Here is an 18,226-nt window from a genome sequence, read left to right on the forward strand (position 1 = left end):
CATCAGGTAAAAGGTGTATTTGACTTCTGATAATCTGCAGGGACTTACCCCCAGCTTCAGTTCACAGTGATTATTTATTTATCTATCTATTTTTTTGGTTCACAGTGATTTTTAAGCTTCCTTTGGTGGCAAAGAATGGGAATGTGAATGTTTTGATGTGTAGGGAAACAGAGTTGATGCTTATGACCTGGATTCATATTTGTTTATCAGTATTAGACACATTATATCTGTTTTGATTGATTTTTTTCCTAGAGAAAGAAAAATAGTTTTGTTTGAATTATTTTCTATGGCTTTGCACTCACTTTTTCAGCAGAGGAAAAGAAAAATTCTTCTAAAATTGACTTTTGCATGTCTATTGAACCATGCATGAATTTCATCAGAAAGAGTCAGAGACAGAGAAACCTTGAAAGCCACAGAACCTTTATTCTTTCCAGAGGCATGCTATCCAAATTGTCCCCCTACTCAATACAGGAAAGACTTTCAGAATGAGATAAAGAGGTGGAAATGTTCTTGGGCCTTTGTTATGAATGTAATATTGTAAGTACACAGGAAATTTAAAAATTAGAAAAATCAGAAAACTAAATGGATGGAAAAGAGTGAAGGCAAGATTCTTTTATAGGAAATTCTTGCCAATTATTTTGGAGGATATATTGGTGCTTGGAGTGAGATGACTCATTTTGTACTAAGATTTTGGGTAAAACAGCTCTTTTCCTGGCCAACTCATATCTGACTCATTTACCACTAGTGAATAAGGGATAAAATGCTCCTGGCTAAGAACCATTGTAAGTATTTTTTGTTCATTTTTCTTTGGGGGGGTGGTGGCAAGAGGGAGATGACAACACAGTGAAAACAGTCATTTCATTTTTATAACTTATTGATGGACCATGAAGAGTAAATTGTTTGAAAAAGGCTGATATGTGGGGATGCATTTGGGGGATGATTAATTGAAATACAGTTTCAAAACATAATTATCAGGTGGCAAAGACTTGAGCAAGAAAGAAAAAATTAGTGGATCGGAAAAAAAAAGACAAAAAAATTAAATGGGGTCCGTTTATATGTTCAAAGAATATTTAAACAGATAGACCTGATCACATATAGCATATATATTTATGCTTAGAAGCATTTAGCTTCTAAATGACCTAAAGTCATTTTTTTTTTTAGGTTTAGGTTTTTTCTTGTTTAGTGGGAGACTGCACCTTTAAAAGATTATACTTACATTGGTTGGATATCTGTTTCAAATGCTTCTACTTTGAAAAGGGCAGTGCAGTATTTAGGTTTATTCTTGAATACTAGTTCAGGCTCTGCTGAAAATCAAGGAAAAACAATCAGAACTTCAGGATGATCAAATATTATGTTATTGGGAACACAGATATACTCTAGAAATCCTGTCTCTTTATCTATCTCTCTCTTTTTAAATCAAAACGAAAACTTAAAGTTACACTTTTCAAATGTCAGTTGCACCTATTGATTATAGTGTGAATCATGTTTGATTTTCTTAGTACAATCTAGTCTGGTTGTTTGTTTAATCATTTTGTCTTCAGCTTTTGGCAACTTTTCTCATGAATGAGATGGTTTCATATCATTATATAATACAAAAGCATGAGAAAATATATGATTCCAAGTCTAGCTGGTTTGTTTGTTTTTGTTTTTTGTTTTGTTTTTTTTTTTTTTTTGGAGTAACTGTCTTATTCGTGAATATTAAAGAAGTATAATGATATGCTGGAAAATCCCAGGTATCTTCTACCTTAGCTTTTAATGGCCTATAACGTGTGCCAAGGACATTAATAACCACATTTTTCTGTATCTGAAAGTGTATATAGAAATATAAATGACTATTAAATACACATTCATGTCTAGTATACCTAGAAACACAACTTTGTTTTCCATTCCTTAGAATTGTGTCTCCAAGGCTTCTAAAAGCTAAATATTGTATAAATTATGCAGGTTTCTGATTTTTCTCTATGATCACTTTATTTTGAGCACTTGTTTATCTAACTAGGCAAACATTCCAATACAAACGTTATTCTTAATTTTCATCCAGTATCAAGAAAGTCATAGTTGAAAAGTGGGCTAGGTCGCCTAAGATTTGGAGGCTCCTGATAAAAGGAAGGATAATCTGTCCCTTCTTTTCTTCTTTTTCCTCCTCCTTTTGGGACCATCTTTTTATCTCTGTTTTCAGTGCCTACCATGTGGTCAGGGGATGGGGTCTGTATGAAGTCTGACTTAGTATGATAGGGATTCAATCCAGAGCCCATTTATATATTCAGGGTTCCATTCTGAACTCTTTAAAGAAGTGTTTTATAAGGAAAAAGAAACATATTTGAATAGAACTATAAGTAAAATAAGATGCATGATAACTTTAGCTTCCCATCTTCTCATCTTCCTCTCTACTCCTTCACTCTTGTCTTCTTCCCACCACAAAGGAAGAATATAGTGTGACTCTAGAATCAACTTACAAAGGTTCAAATCCCATCTTCAATTTAATAATTGTGCAATCATGGGCAAGTTACTTGTCTCCATGGGCTTTATTTTCCTTGTCTTTAAAATTAAAGGAGAATTTCCTAAGGTTTTGAGGATGAAATAAAATAGTATGTCTTAACACAACACCTGATACATAGTAAGTACTCAATAAATATTGGTTTTATTATTTTTCCATCATTTTTATTCTTCCACCATTTATTTTTTTTCTCCTTAAATACATAGCTCATCATCCAGTGATCTATATTAGAATATAGAGGCTGTACTAGGCATCTAACTGTTCAGGGGTTAAATCATTAAAACAATCATTAATAACAAGAGATTGACAAATAATCTCTAAGCAATAAATTGATTGAGTTAATTGGCTGGCTTAACTCAAGACTTTCACAATGCCTAATACACTGTAGGTAGTAAATACTGAATGAATGAATGAATGAATGAATCCAAAAACAGAAGACAAAATATTGTTGAAATGGTAACATAACATTTTATAATGATTACCTGAGCAGTTCTTGTCTCTTGATTTACTGTATTTTCTGAGATAATCAGTCTTTTTATATTTTATAAGAGTTTTCAAAATATGTTTTGTATTTATTTTCTTTTATAGTACTAATTGACAATATCAACTTTCAGATTACAAGAATCCATAGTACTCATATAATAAATATGGATTGAATGAATAAACATAATAGGGGGGGGCAAAGTATCTGTCTGAATGGAGAAAGGAATTGTATATAGGGAGGGAGAAAAACTTGGCAGTGATGCTGACATTACAGGATTATCCTCCAACCTGCAGAATGAGGAAGGAGAATATCCAGTCCATTCTTTATTTAAACACTTTCTGATTAAAAAGTGTTGAGAGGCAGGGTCACAAAGCTTCCTCATAGTCCTCAAAATGTTCATATACTGGTTTTCTGTTTCTCTAAAAATTGCTATAAATTTAATGACTTAAAATGACAGAAAGATCAGAAGGCTGGCATAGGTCTCTCTGGGCTAAAATCAAGAGGTTGGCAGGGCTTGGGTCCTTTCCTTGAGACTCTAGGGGAGAATCTGTATCTTTGTCTTTTCCAGCTTCTAGAGGCTGCCTGCATTCCTTGGCTCATGACCCCCTTCCTCTGTCTTCAAAGCCAGCAACTTTATATCCTGCTGACCTTTCTTCACTTACCATGTCTCTCTCTGACTGAAGGAAGAAAGCTGGGCAAGCTGGCCTACAAGCTGGGAAAGATTCCCTGCTTTTAACAACTCGTGATTAGATTAGCTCCGCTAGGATGATTTAGCATAATTTCTTCATCTCAAGGCACTTAACTTTAATCACATCTACAATGTCAGTTTTGCCATGCAAAACTTCCAGGGAATAGAACATAGACATTGTTGGGAGCTATTATTCTTCCTACCGCAAGAGTAGACATGAACAACCAGCTATAATAAGTGACAAGTAATTTGCTATATTGAGCTTTAGAATATAAGAAGACCTATCATGGGCCTAGAAAAGCAGAACAATTCACAGAGTAGGACAACAGAGCCAGGGTAGAAAAATATATAGAATTTCACCTAGTAAACAAGAGTAAAAGTATCTGAGATAGAGACAATAGCTTGAGCAATCCTTCTATTTTTGTAAACTTCTACTGACAGCAGGTCCAAAGTACCTTCTTTGCTTATCCAAACTCTTATAGTAGTAGTTTTCTTACCAGTTCCTGTATCTACTTTTGCCTTCTTACTAATCCATTTTCTACACAGGCAATCAGAGAGCTCTTAAAAACAAAACAAAACACAACTGGACAGCAAATCCTGTCATCAGGCCTTTGTTTGAAAACCTTTAGTGCCTTTCCATTTCCATTAGCATAAAGATCATCATTCTCAACAGGACCCATAAGCCCTCCATGATCAAATCCTTCCCTTGATTTTGTACGTTATATCTGAAATCTTTCTTCTTTGTTTTCTGATCTGTGTTCCAACACTGAACTTGTTTCCTTTCTTTTTTTCAAATTGGGATATACCTTACATATAATAGGATGCACAAACCAAAAGATTTTTTACCTATTCCGTACTCAAATGAACATCACCCAGAAGAAGATCAAAAACATTTCCCTTACCGAGAAAATTTCCTTATGCCTCTTAGTCAATGCTGTTTTCTCCAAAGGTAATTTTTTTTTTCATTTTAACACTGTAGATTAGTTCTGCCAAAGTTTAAATTTCATTTAAAGGAATTGGAAGTTCATACAGCTTTTCATCTGTCTTCTTTTACTCCACTAAGCATAATGTTTTTGAGATCCGTCCATCAGTAGTTTGTTCATTTTTATTATTGTGCATTATCCCAGTGTATAAACACACACTAATTTGTTTATCCATGTACCTGTGGATCAGGGTTTGGCTTGTTTCCCCTTGGGGCTATTAATTTTGCTAGGGATTTTTATTGAGACATAATTGATATATAACATTGTGTTACTTTCGGGTGTAAAACAATGATTTGATATATGTATATAATTTTAAATAATCACCACAATAACTCTAGTTAACATCCATCAGCACACATAGTTAAAATTTTTTTCTTGTCATCAGAACTTTTAAGATGTATTCTCTTAACTTTCAAACAAAAAATGACAGTATTATTAACTGTAGTCACTATTCTGTATATTACATCTCCAGGACTTACTTATTTTGTAACTGGAAGTTTGTACCTTTTGACAACTTTTACACACTTCACCTACCTCTTACCCCTACCCTCACTTCTGGCAACTACTAGTCTTTTCTCTGTAAGTTCAGGGGTTTGTTTTAGATTCCACAAATAAGTGAGATCATATAGCATTTGTCATTCTCCATCTGACTTATTTCATCTAACATAATACCCTCAAGGTCCATCCAAATTGTCACAAATGACAAGATTTTCTTCTTTTACTATTTATTTATTTATTTATTTATTTATTTATTTATTTATTTATTTTGAGAAAGGGGGGATTGGGGGAGGTAGGAGAGGAGGGGCAGAAGGAGGGTGAGAAAGAGAATCTTAAGCAGGCTCCATGGGGTGGAGCCCCATGCAAGAATCAGTCTTATGAAAGATGAGATCATGACCTGAGCTGAAATCAAGAATCAGATGCTTAACCAGCTATGCTGTTAAGGTGCCCCAATTTTCTTCTTTTTTATGGGTGAATAATACTCCATTGTATCACATTTTTCTTATCCATTCATCACTAATAGATGCTTAGGCTGCTTTTATGTCTTGGCTATTGTAAGTCATGTTGCAGGAGTATAGGGGTACATTTATCTTTTTGAGTTAGTGTTGTCATGTCCTTGGATAAATACCCAGAAGTGAAATTGCTGGATCTTATGGTAGTTCTATTTCTGATTTTTTGAGGAACCTCCATACTGTTTTTCATAGTGGCTGCACCAGTTTACAATACACCAACAGTGCACAAGGGTTTTCTTTTCTCCTCGTCTTTGCTGTCACTTGTTATTTCTTATCTTTTTGGTAATAGCCATTCAAACACATATGAAATAGTGTCATTGTGGCTTTGATTTGCATTTACCTGGTGATTAGTGATGTAGACACCTTTTCATGTCCTGTCAATCATCTGTATGTCTTATTTAGGAAAATATCTATTCAGATCCTCTGCCATTTAGGGCTACTATGAATAAAACTGCTATGAAAATTTTTTATTATTGTGGTGAAAAGCATGTAACATAATGTTTGCCATCTGAACCATTTTTAAGTGTATAGACCAGAAGTGTTAACTGTATGCCCGTTATTGTGCAACATCTCTCTAGACCTTTTTCATCTTACAAAACTAAAACTCTCTATCTATTAAACAACAATTTCTCTTTACCCCATTCCCCTAGCTTCTGGAAACCACTATTCTACTTTCTGTTTCTAAGAATTTTATTGCTTTAGATACCTCATATTAGTAGAATTATGAAGTATTTTTCTTTCTGTGACTGGCTTACTTCACTTAGCATAATGTTGTAAAAATTCATCCATATTGTAGCATATGACATGATTCCGTCCTTTTTAGAACTGAATAATATTCCATTGTAGGTATATGCCACATTTTCTTTATCATTCATCTATTAATGGACATTTAGGTTGCCTCCACCTCTTGGATACTGCGAATAATGCTTCAATGAATAGGAGTGTGCAATTATCTCTTCAAGATCCTGTTTTCAATTCTTTTGGATATATACCCAGAACTGGAATTGCTGGATCATATGGTAATTATATTTTTAATTTTTTGAGGAACCTAAGTCTCTGTGAAATTTTTGTTCAGGTTTTTATTTTGTGAACACAAGCACTCAGTTTTCTTTGATATATACCTGGGAGCGAAATCACCAAGCTACAGGGAGGCCATGTGTTTTACTTTGTAAGAAACTTCCAAACTGCTTTCCAAAATGATTGTGCCTCTTTCATTCCCACCAGCAATGAATGACTATTCCAGTTGCTTTATGTCCTCACCTATACTTTATAAAATCAGTCTTAAAAATTTTAGCCTTTCTAGTGGGTGTGTAATGGTGTCTTCTTGTGGTTTTTAACATTTTTTCCAAAGACCCATATTCATGTTCACATCATGCCTCTTGGCACATACCCTCCCCTCTGTTTGGAATACTTATCTTCCTTTACCTCCCACTGACCCTGTGCTAGCCTCTCCGTTTTCTTCCACTTATCCTTTAGATCTCAGATCAAATATCACTTCCTCTTCTTGGTTAATGTTCACTGACCATCAATCCCAAAATTAGATCGGATACCCCTGTTATATTTTCTGTGTCTCCTCTATACTTGTAATACCTAGAACAGAGTCAGGGTGTATAACAGACACTCAGTCTATTATTGTTTGAGTCAGTGAAAAATTGAGTAATTGAATGTCAGAACCAGTAGATATGTGGAATTTTGAAATTGAATGTCAGAACCAGTAGATATGTGGAACTTTGGAGGCTATGGGAAGGTAAAACTATGACAGCCATTCTGGAAAGCAATTTAGTATGATTTACTATACACAAAACATATGACCTAGTAATCCTGCCCCTGTGCTATATGTATATACTGAAGACTTTCTCATCTAGGGTCATTTAAGTACATGTACTAGGTTGTTCACTGTAGCTTTATTCATGGTGGGTAGAGAGAGGGAGTCAAACCTGGGATCCATTATTGAGAGAGTGAGTAGTTAAAACGTGGCAGATGTATACCGTGGAGATGCCATGTAGTTCTTAACAGGTACAGACTAGATAAACATAACTGCATTGAAAGATTTAATAAATACAATACTGACTGAGAAAATCAAGCAGCAGAAATTATATATGTGTGTAAAAATAGAATTTACATAAAATAAAAATATGTGCCCACAAAACAATAATATAAAGCTCTGAAGAACACCTTACCATCAAAATAATGTACATAGCATTAGATTGCTTGCCTTGGAGGAGGAAGAGAAAGTAAGATATTAAGAAGATTAAACTAAATCAACAAAACAAGAGAAAATATGTCATATTAAATAACATTATTAATATAAATAAAGAAATACTGTTTTAAAAATCATAAGAAATGAAATACATTTAAGGAAACGTACAAGAATTTAAGGAAAATGCAAGAACTTAATTTTATGCTATATCTTTTCTCAAGTTAAATTCTTTCTGCTTTATATTTATAGAAGTTTTCTCAACCTGTGATTGCTGGACTGAACAGATCCTTCTCTTAAATATGTGTAATCTTTGCCCTTTATTGATGAAAAATGATCAGTGTTCACTGTGAAGTTGGCTTGCTCTAATAGAAGTTTATATCTTCAATCAGCTAAACTATTGAACTAAAATTTATCTTTGGAGGTTTTATTTTATATGTTTTTTTTTAAAGATTTTATTTATTTATTTGACAAACAGAGATCACAAGTAGGCAGAGAGGCAGGCAGAGAGAGAGGAGGAAGCAGGCTCCCTGTCGGGCAGAGAGCCTGATGTGGGGCTCGATCCCAGGACCCTTGGATCATGACCTGAGCCGAAGGCAGAGGCTTTAACCCACTGATCCACCCAGGCGCCCCTATTTTATATGTGTTCTTGACCTTACTGTGTCTCCATCTTACCTAATTACAAAAGAAATTAAATTCAAAACTGTGAAAATTGCATCTCTTCTCTTTCCCCATCTCTTTCCACAACTCTGTTGTTAATCAAGGTAAGTTTGGTGTGTGTACACAGATGATGGAAGTGGGAAGCCCCCACATTTCCAGAGCATTGCTTCTCAGTCTTTAACCAAAACAACCATTAAAAGGTCATTCCTCACCAGTTGACTTTCTAAGTGTTTCATGAAGAAGATTTCCTTTAAAAATGATCTTTTTAAAGAAATATGTAGACATATAAAATAGTTACATAAGGATAGGAATTCAATAAAGACAGTACACCTCCTCTGAAAGCTATGATACTATAAATCATCACAATGGCAGATATAAATAATACAATTCTTCTATAGTTTTTCAACACTTTACAGTATATAAAGCATGTTCTCTTAAATTACCTCATTCAATTAAGCCTAAGAGCAAGTCAGGGACTATTTCAACTTTTAAAGAGAAAATTGAGAATCTAGAAGTGTGGACTTGCTCAAAGTTAAATTTTAAAAAGTGACAGAGCTGGGACTTAAATGCAGAGCATTCCTTGAAATCCAGGAGTTTCTCCAACCTGCTCTGCTACTAACACTATTTCTATGCAGCAAGACACCGAGAGAATTGGTCAGTTATGTGGATGTGTATTTGATTCAGTAGAAGGTGGGGATTATAAGTGGACTATTTTCCAAAAAAGTGGTCAGTATGAAATGATTTTGAAGGGAGAAAAAGAAAGAGAAGCATCTGATGCGAAGTTTTATATTGTACCTGAAAGTCCCCGTGTTTCTATAGAAGAGGATCCATTTTTGCCAGTAAGTGTGGGCTGCATAGTAGATACCCTGCTCATGTCCTCAGAGCCCAGGCTGGTCAGGTATACATCTGGAGAATGCACAGATCCTGCACCAAGGGTAGATATTTATTACGTACATCTCTGACCCCTGGAACATTTTTCCTACACACTATTTTCTCTGAAATTCCAGCCACAACTGAGTCCTGGGTATAGGGGAAAAGACAATCTGTTATCTTTTGCTTTGGTTTAGAAATAGTGAAATGCAAGCCAGGAGAGTGATGTCACTAAGATGGGAGAGCAGAGACCTGAGCTTTAGTCTCCCAACAAAGATCAATAATTGGACATCTATCAGTGCAAAAATATAGCTCTGGGAGAGCTCAGAAGTCCGCTCAAGAAACTTTAGCAACAGAGTGGAACAAAACAACAGAGTGGAAAATAAACAACAGAATAACGGCCCAAAAAGGGAAGGAAGAACGGTTTCATTTTGCTTGAGTCATCCCATCCTCCTGACTCATACTACTCAGCACCAAGAGGGCCTGAGCTAGAAAAAGTTCTTCTTGCTGGGAAAGAAAGAGCAGAGTGAGTGACCAGCATCCCCAGCCTTTTGGGACACTGCAGGAAAAAAAAACCACTTCAGTTTCACCCACCCAGAGAATTGGCAAAATGGAGATATATAGAGATGGCTAGGAACAAGGAAGAAGGGTGGGGGCTACCAGTACCAGATATGCAATGGGAGTGATCATGGTTTCTAGTGACATGTTCTGCAAGGACCCCAGCAGCTTTCACCAATGAAGAAACCAATGTCCAAAACAGCTGTTTCAGACCCCTGCAGATTTTACCACTAAGGATTTTCCCCCACAGGTTTTCAACATGTTCACCAGTTATCCAGGTCTTTCCCTCTTTTCTCCCTCTGCCACCCATGCCTCTGCAGCCTGGGATTTATACCAGCAGCCCATTCCAGCTTCTGTGGCTACACCAGTGCAAGATGCCAACCTTGACCCTGCCACTGACCCACCACCATGCACACACTCAGGGCTAGCCCTTCCTGCTATGCACCTGCATATGCTGGCTGGACTCCCATCACCAGCCTCCACTGGCATGAATGCACGTATGGCAAGACTTTTCAGCCATAGGAGTCCATACTGACAGTCAAGACCCCCACAACTGCCAGCAGACTGGATTCAGCCCTGCTTTCTGTCACTGCCTGATCTGCTGAGCCCACATGCAGCTAGCCCTTCCAACTGTACACCTGCACACCCTTGGCCAACTCACATCTCTAGCCTATGCCATGCCCATATCCGTGTTGAGACCCTTCAGCCATAGGAGTATACTCCAAAAATCGAAGCCCACATCTAGCCCTGACTCCTATGACTAGCCTGCACCATTGAGCTCAACTGCATCTGCCCCTCCACCTATGTACCTGCACCCCACCAGCCTGAGTCCCAGCACTGGTTTCCAGTGCTGTGCGCCTTGGGAAGGCTTGCAGTCACAGGAGTTGGTGCCAAGACCCACTGCCCTTGCAGCCAAGTGTGTGCACCACCAACTCTAGCCACCACAGTGGCCCGTCCTGGTCCCTAGGTGCTGTACTGAAGTACTGCTGTACTGAAGAAGACACTGAGGACTCCACAATCCCTTGCAGTCACTCCAGCATCTCCCCACCTGCCCTGCCATCCGAGTGCTCACCAAAGACAACACAGCTGTCAGTGTTGTGGACCTGAGGTGCCTGAGCCAACCAAATACTGTGCCTTCCTGCCCCAGATACAGAGCCACAGGGATCGCCACCAAAGGAACAGAGTAGACTTTTAGCAACCGACCCAAGGAAATGAAGATACATGAGTTGCCTGAAAAAGAATTAGAAATAATTGTTATAAAGGTGCTCAGAGAGTTATAAGAGAACACAAACAATTCAACAAAAATCAGGAAAACAATAAAAAAAAATGAGAAGTTCAACAGAGACAGAAAACAGTAAATAATCAAAGTTTGGAGCTGAAGAATACAATAACTGAATCAAAGAATTCAGTACAGAGCTCAGTATCAGACTGAACCAAATAAAAAGGAATCAGTAAAGTCAAAGACAGATAATTTGAAATTATTCTGTCAGAGGGGCAAAAAGTAAAAAATGAATTAAAAGGAATGAAGAAACCCCTTAAGGGATTTATGGGACATCATTAAGACAATCTGTGAATTATTGGAGTCCCAGAAGGAGAAGGTGACAGAAAATTTATTTAAAGTAATAGTGGCTGTACTTCTCAACCCTGAGGAAAGATTTAGATACCCAAGTTTATGAAGCTAGTAGGTCAACCCAAAATTCCAATCCAAAATGATGTTAATAAAATAATAAAACTGTCTAAATCAAAGACAAAGATAGAAATTTAAATGTCAAGAGTGTCAAGAGAAAAAAAATTGTCTCATACCAAGGAACTCTCATAAGACCGTCAGTGGATTTCTCAGCAAAAATCTTGCAAGTCAGGAGAGAATATGATGATATATTCAAAATGCTGAAATTAAAAACCTACCAGCCAGAATAGTTTACTTAGCAAAGTTGTCCTTCAGAAATGAAGATGAGATAAAAATTTTCCCAAACAGAAGCTGAGTTAGTTCATCACCACAATACCTGGCTTAGAAATGCTGAAAGAAGTTCTGTAAGCTGAAAAGAAAGGATGATAATGAATAACATGAAAAAGGCATAGAGTGGCTAGATGGATTTAAACAAACAAACAAGATCCATCTATATGCTGCCTACAAAAGATCTCTTTAGTTTTAGGATGTGACACACGTGTGCTCAAAGTGAAAGGATGGAAAAAGATATTCCATGCAAATGGAAACCAAAATAGAGCAGGGGTTAGTTATATAAGAAAAAACAGACTTTGAGTCTAAAACTGTAACAAGTTCATTATATAATGATAAAGGGATCAGCTTATTAAGAGAATGCAACAATTATATATGCATCCAACATCATAACACCTAAATATATTAAGCAAATATAACAGATCTGAAGCGAGTAATACACCACAATCCAGTAAAAGGAGACTTCAATACCTCACTTTCTACAATGGATACATCTAACAGACATGTACAGAACATTTCATTCAACAGCAGGAAAATACACATTTTGCTCAAGTGCACATGGAACATTCCCCAGGACAAACCACATGTTCTGTCAGGAAACAAACCTTAGCAAATTTTTAAAAACTGAAAACATACAAATATCTTTTCTGACCACAGTGGTATGAAATTTAGAACCAATAACAAGAGGAAAACTGGAAAATCCACAAAAATGTGGAAATTAACTCTTGAACAACTAATGGATCAAGGATGGAACCAAAAGAAAATAAAAAATATCCTGAAACAAACAAAAATGGAAACACAGTATAACAGAATTTATGGGATAAAGCAAAAGCAGTGTTAAGAGGCAAATTTATAGCAATAAATGCCTAAATAAATAACCTAACATTACACCTTAAAGAACTTATAGGAAAAATATCAAAGCATGCCCAAAATTATCAGAAGAAAGAAGATGACAAAAATCCGCAGAAACAAATGAAATCAGCAGAAATAAATGAAATAAAGAATTTTTTAAAAACAGAAAAGATCAACAAAATTCAGTTGCTTTTTTCAAAAGAGACTCAAATAATAAAATTAGGAATAAAAGAGGGCCCATTACACTAACAATACATATGCAAGTATCATGAGAGACTACTGTGAACAGTTATATGCCAGCAAATTAGATAACCTGCAAGAAATTGATAAATTCCTAGAAATTTACAACATACAAGACTGAATCCTGAAGAAATAGAAAATCTGAACAGACCAATAATGAGTAAGTAGATTGCATCTGTAATTAAAATCCTCTCAACAAAGAAAATTCAGTCCCAGATCTTTTCACTGGTGAATTCTTCTAGAACATTTAAAGAAAAATTAACAGCAATTCTTCTTAAACTTGTCAAAAATATTGAAGAGGAGAGAACACTGTCAAACTTATTTTAATGTAGCCCATATTACCTCATACTAGCTTACCTGTAGTATCCACAGTCAGATACTACAAGGATTCTACAAAAAAAGAAAATCATAAGCCAATACCTCTAATGAACTTTAATGCAAAAATCCTCAACAAAATACTGGCACTTTCAACTATGCATTTAAAGAATAAGAGATTATGCTGAATGAAGTAAGTCAAGCAGAGAGTGTCAATTATCATACAATTTCACTTGCTTGTGGAGCATAAGGTAACACGAGGACATTAGGAGAAGGAAAGGAAAAGTGAATTGGGGGAAATCAGAGGGAAAGACGATCCATGAGAGACTGTGGACTCTGAGAAACAAACAGCGTTTTGGAGGGGATGTGGGTGGGGGTGGGGGGTTATGTGAGCCTGGTGGTGGGTATTAAGGAGGGCATGTATTGCATAGAGCACTGGGTGTGGTGCATAAACTATGAATCTTGGAACACTGAAAAAATATAATTAAGTTAAAGAAGAAAAAAAAAAAAAAAGAATGGGGCATCAGGGTGGCTCAGTGGATTAAGCCTCTGCCTTCAGCTCAGGTCATGATCTCAGGGTCGTGGGATCCAGCCCTGCATCAGGCTCTCTGCTCAGCAGAGAGCATGGTTCCCCCCTCCCCCTCTGCCTGCCTCTCTGCCTACTTGTGATTTCTCTCTCTGTCAAATAAATAAATAAATAAAGTCTAAAAAAAAAAAAAAAGAATTCAACCTCGTCAAGCAGTATTTATCCCTGAGATGGTTGAATGCGTACACCTCAATCACTGCAATGCACCACATTACTAGAATGAAAGGTACAAATCATATGATCCTCTCAATAATGACAGAAAAAGCAACTGACATCATTTAACATCTTTTCATAATAAAAAAAAACTCAAGAAATTAGCTATAGAAGGAACATACCTCAACATAATAAAAACCATATATGACATTGCCAAAGCTAACATCATACTCAGCAGTAAAAAGTTTAATACTGTTCCTCTAAGATCAGAAACAAGACAAGGGTACCCGCTCTCACTACTCCTATTCAGCACAGTACTAGAAGTCCTACCCAGAGCTATCAGGCAAGAAAAAGAAATTAAAGGCATCCAAACAAGAAAAGATGAAGTAAAATTGTCTCTGTTTGCTAATGACAAACCTAGAGAGTACACACACACACAAAACCCTATTAAGACTAATAAACCACTTCAGTAAAGTTTCAGAATATAAAATAAGATCTATATACCTATATACCAAAAAGAGAACTAATGAAAGAAATTGAAAAAGACAGAGAGAAGATTTAATGATGGTCAAGTATCTATACTACCCAAAGTCATCTATAGAGTCAGTGCAATTCCTATCAGAAGTCCAATGGCATTTTCCACAAAAATAATTTTTAAAAATCCTTAAGTTCATATGGAATTTGAAAAGACCCTGATATGGGATTGGGAGGGAGACAAACCATAAGAGACTCTTAATCTCACAAAACAAACTGAGGGTTGACCCGGGGGTGGGGGGGGTGTTGGGAGAGGGTGGTGGGATTATGGACATTGGGGAGGGTATGTGCTATGGCGAGTGCTGTGAAGTGTGTAAACCTGGTGATTCACAGGCCTATACCCCTGGGGCTAATAATACATTATATGTTAATAAAAAAATATTTTTTTTTAAAAAGACCCTGATAGCTAAAGCAATCTTGAAAAAGAACAAAGGCATCCCATATCCTGAGCTAAATCTGTATTACAAAGCTACAGTAATCAAAACAGTATGGCACTGTCAGAAAAAACAGACTCATAGACCAATGGAATAGAACTGACAGCCCAGAAATAAACCCTCAACTAATATCTACCAAAGGAGCCAAGGACATTCAGTGGGAAAACAATAATCTCTTTAGTAAACAATATTGAGAAAACTAGATACTCACATGCAAAGAATGAAGTTGAATCCCATCTTACACCACTCACAAAAATTAACTCAAAATAGACTGAAAACTTAAAGACCTGAAACTATAAACATATTTATAGTTTAGAAGAAAACATAGAGGAAAGCTCCTCGATTTGGGTCTTTTGCCATGATTTTTTAGATATGACATAAAAGAAGAAAAAGTAACAAAAGCAAAAATAAACATGTGTAACTACATCAACCTAAAAATTTCTGTGCACCAAAAGAAACAATCAACAAAATGAAAAGGCCACCTATGAAATAGAAAATATTTACAAACCATGTATGTATGTGGTATATGATGTATTTGTAAACCATGATACATACGATTCAATAGCAAAAAAATAATAATTTGATTAAAAAATGGACAAAAGACCAGAACAGATATTTTTCTAAAGAAGACATACAGATGGCCAACAGGCATATAAAAAGATGTTCAATAGCCCTTATCATTAGGGAAATGCAAGTAAAAACCATAATGAGACATCATTTACATCAGTTAAAATGGCTTGCATAAAAAAGATAAGAGATAAGAAATGGTGGTGGTGGAGATTCCCCCAAGAAATTAAAAGTAGAACTACCATGTGATACCACAGTCTAACTTCTAGGTATATATATCCAACGGAAACAAAATCACTATCTTGAAGAGATATCTGCAGTCTCATGTTCATTGCATTACTCAGTATAGCCAAGACAAGGAAACAGTCTAAACACCTGTCTCCATTGATGGATGAATGCGTGAAGAAAATGTGGTTTAAACTTAGAATGGAATATTATTCAGCCATAAGAGAGAAGATTCAACATGAGTGAAGCTGAGGGCTTTAGGCTAAGTGACATAAGTCAGAGAAAGACAAATACTTATCTGTATGATCTCACTTATATGTGAAATCTAAAAACATTGACCTCGATATGTATGTAAGTTGATGGATGTTAACTAAACCTATTATGATAATCATTTCACAATAAATGTAAATGAAACCACCTTCAACTTATACAATGATACATGTCAATTAAACAGAGAATAGATTGATAGTTACTGGGAGCTGGGAGTTAGGGGAAATAGGGAATGTTGGTTAAAGGGTACAAATTCCAGGGATCTAATGGAAGGCAAGGTGACCATAGTTAACAGTATTGTATTTTATGCATGAAAGTTGCTATATTATTAAATCTTGAATGTTCTCAACAACAACAACAAAATGGTACTTAGGTGAAAGATGTGTTTTTGTGGTAAACATTTTGTAATATATATGTGCATCAAATCATCACATTGTACACTTTAAATTTATATAATGTATGTCAGTTGGGTCTCGAAGCTGAAGAAATTAGGAAAACTCAGTCTCCATTAGAGTACCTAGTTTGAGGATTCTACACCTGTATTATCCACATATTCTTAGATGTAAATAAGTTTGCATGTTACGTATAAATTAGCTACTTAAATGTTTTCTTTAAGAATTTTCTTCTCAGAATGCTGATAATTTTAGTTTGGAACGATTTTAGTAGGAGTATGACTCATTTAAATAGCTTTTATCTTATATAGCAACTCTAAACACCTTCTCATAGCCTCTTTATCAATTATACTCTTGGTCAGGCTATGACTACCTAAGACATGATTTTTTTGTTTTGTTCTCCCCATGGACTCATGTGGAACTCCCTCTTCTGGATAATGTTAAGTAATGAATAACTGATACTTCTCATTCTTTAGAGAATGCATTAAAATCTTTTTTATTACTATCTCATTGATAAAAACTTTATTTCAATATTTTAAATTATTATAAAAACACTAAGTTAAAATGGCAACTACTTATAGATGCATAGAAGTCTTGGCTTTTTTTCCATTATAAATCTATAAACAAACATAGCTAAATAGTTAGTCTTCATAAACAGCCATGTTTTAAACATGGCATTTTTTTCTAATATGAAAGTAACTCATTATAGAATACTGGAAAATACAAACTGTATGAAAAAGAAAATGAAAACCATCTATCTATTATTCCACCACCCAAAGAGAGCCATCATCCAAATACTGTGTTTCCTTAGCTTCCTGTGGTAGCATAGACATAACTCTGTGTCTTTTTGCCATTCACATAATTTTGTATATGTGTTAGATGACAAAGGGACAAATCCAAAATATTAAATAAGTAATGTCTCATAGTGTTTATTATTTACAAGTGAATTTTATCTCCTCTTTTTTTTTTTAAACTTCATTAATTCTCTTAGGAACGTTTTTCCCCCATGGTTTTGAACTGAAGCCACCGCTAACAGTATATTTAGCAGTGGCAACATTAGCAAATCCTAGAGCTCAGATTCAAACTAAATTCTCTTAGTATCTCAAATCCCAGTTCTCTTCCCTCAACAATGCAACTACTTCAGTGTATTTGTATTTCAGCTACAATCTGTCCCTTTGACTAAATTAAAAATCATTCTAAAAGTTTGCCCTAAAATACCCTCAGAGTGTTACTAAATTAAGTTTAAATATCAAGTATAAATTTTCAAGCAATTAGTTTTGGTTTTGCCTGAGCAGAACACCCCACAGATGATGTCGAATAAAAACTATTTACACACTACCATAGAGCATTTCTTGTAAAAACGTTGAGTCTGTAGCAGCGATTTGCTAATCAAATTCAGAATTTGATTTGAAATGCCTCCGGCAGGCAGCCAATCCAGTTATGAAAGCACAGAAGCAAAAACTAGAGCCCTGGTGAGTCTCCTCCAGAAGCGAGCTGGGTCCTTTGCTCTCATTAGCAAACTGGTTCCATAGGAAATCATTGTGATTGCTTCTAAAATAAAATATTGTAGTTAATTTTTTCAATAAATTATTGGACTGTACTAGACACAAAACATGTACATTTCAGGATCTAGAATTATAAAATATTTTGACATGTTTTAATATAAACAGGAACATTTCCAATGATTGCTTGGATCTAAAATGTTTTTCCACTTGACATTTGTTTATACTTCCTAGGAAAGAAACTCTATTTAT

The 18,226-nt window shown here is 35.6% G+C and overlaps 1 protein-coding gene across 1 annotated transcript in view; it reads left to right on the top strand.

Annotated features, from left to right (window-relative positions):
* HDAC9 (histone deacetylase 9) overlaps positions 1-18,226 on the top strand; it is a 938,635-nt gene that overhangs the window by 916,847 nt on the left and 3,562 nt on the right. The gene's annotated exons all lie outside the window — the stretch shown is intronic.

This window comes from Lutra lutra, chromosome 11, assembly GCF_902655055.1.
Source record: "Lutra lutra chromosome 11, mLutLut1.2, whole genome shotgun sequence".
Classification (NCBI taxonomy): Eukaryota; Metazoa; Chordata; class Mammalia; order Carnivora; family Mustelidae; genus Lutra; species Lutra lutra.